Source organism: Vombatus ursinus, unplaced genomic scaffold (assembly GCF_900497805.2).
Source record: "Vombatus ursinus unplaced genomic scaffold, bare-nosed wombat genome assembly UNPS02014773.1, whole genome shotgun sequence".
In the NCBI taxonomy this organism is placed as follows: Eukaryota; Metazoa; Chordata; class Mammalia; order Diprotodontia; family Vombatidae; genus Vombatus; species Vombatus ursinus.
In genome coordinates, this window is record NW_020954551.1 from 13,805,907 (window position 1) to 13,807,874 (window position 1,968).

The following is a 1,968-nucleotide window of genomic DNA, read 5'->3' on the forward strand; positions in this document are numbered from 1 at the left end:
GATAAATAGGGATGGAGGCCATATTGAAGACTATAACTGATGATAAAGAAGTCCACTTGGTGAATGCAGACTGTTCTTTCTATAATTTTGATAGTGAAGGAGAGGAGAGATCTAGGATGATAGAGCAAGGGAAGATATATACACACATATATTTGCACATATACATATATACATATATGTACATATGCATAAAGTATGGGAAAATTTTCATTTCATTTCAAAACTTTCAATAATTTTTGCTGGTAGAGTCATTGGGTGGAGGAGAAGTTGAAGATTCATGACAGAGATGGAATGAATCAAGAGCTCAGACATGGAGTTCACCTTGGGAAGGAGGAGGACTACCTCATTTTCTGAGACAGAAAGGGGAAAGGGAAAGCTGAAGACTTCTCTGTATTTCTGTCTACACCTTCATTGATGTCTTGTGCACAGCAGGTATTCAGTAGGCATACAGTAGGTATTTGTTGACAAGATAATCCACAATCTCCACTGAGGATCAAGTAAGCCGAAACAGAGTAAGAATGTACCATAGGCTATATGTGGAGAATGCTCTGACAGCTTTTAAACAGTTGAAAGGGTTGCTAAGGGAGGCTGAAACCTTTAAAAAAGGGTGGGGGACTTAACTGATAATAATGGCTTAAAGTGGAAGCAGGGAATAGCCTCAATGATCTTTAACTATAAAATGAGCTAGATAGAATGGATACTCTTTAAAGCTCCCTTCCAGAGCTAACACTATGAATCTAGCATTGCTAAAGGACAGCCAATTCTTTAAATCCAGTGTAACCTAGGATTTATCAATAAAAAGTTATACATTAAAATAGAAGTACAGGGATTTTGAGTGTAGGAGAACAGTAGTTCAAGGAGTATGAATATTACACAGATGTGTATGTATGTGCATGTGTGTGTGTGTGTGTGTGTGTGTGTGTGTGTATATTTGGATATTTAATGAGGACGTGAAGGGAAGACAATGACAACTTCTTTAATACTTTTTTTCCTGATATCTTTTGTTTTTATACCACTTTCATATACTAATATGTCCTCCCTCCTTTCAGTGGCTTTTTTCAATAAAAATGATTTAATACTGGAATTTTTGACAGATTACTATGAATACTGACATATAATATTAGCCTGAATAGAGGTCACATTCCTATTTGCCACTGCCTCTCAGAAAAGCCTATGATCAGTGATAGATTTCACTATGTGGCTATCTTTCTCTCTCCTTCTCCCCTTACCTTGCTTCCTCCCTCCCTCCCACCAGTATATATGTGCACACACACAACACTTACATGTACACACATATGCATGCGCATGCATGTATATATGACTACAGCATGTATATAATGATATACACATTTATACAAACACAGAGACATATATATGCATATATATGCATATATATGCACACATGTATACCACAAGCACACATGTGGTGTATGGTTATACACATATTTATACAGGTATATGTGTATGCACATAGCTATACACATGTAGGTTCACATACATGTATATATAACATAACACAATACAAAACATGACCACATGCCTATATGTATGTGCATATACACACACGCAGGCCAAGGTATATGTGCACATATACACGTGTGCATGTATGTGCACATGAATATATATGCATATACATATGTTTGTATGTGCAGTGTGTGTGTGTGTGGGTGTGTTTCATTTCTTCTGAAGAAATCTCATTTTAGAGATGTGGCCAATAGAGTTGGTCTATAGATGGTAAATGATCCTTAACCCAAATAAACTCCAGTGTCTTCACTGCTTATGCATTTTCATTGTGACGTAAGAGACTTTGAATTAGAAACACTGGGAAGGGAAATGTTTTTAGATATTGGTGATAAGATGAATTTCTTCAGAGAGAAAAATCACCATGCTAATTCTGTTTTGGGGTGATGTTGAAAGTTTCTCTTTCTTTCTTTCTTTCTTTCTTTCTTTCTTTCTTTCTTTCTTTCT

General features: G+C 36.1%; 1 protein-coding gene across 1 annotated transcript in view; it reads right to left on the minus strand.

Moving 5' to 3' along the window:
* SUCLG2 (succinate-CoA ligase GDP-forming beta subunit) overlaps positions 1–1,968 on the minus strand; it is a 305,674-nt gene that overhangs the window by 38,706 nt on the left and 265,000 nt on the right. The window lies entirely within an intron of this gene.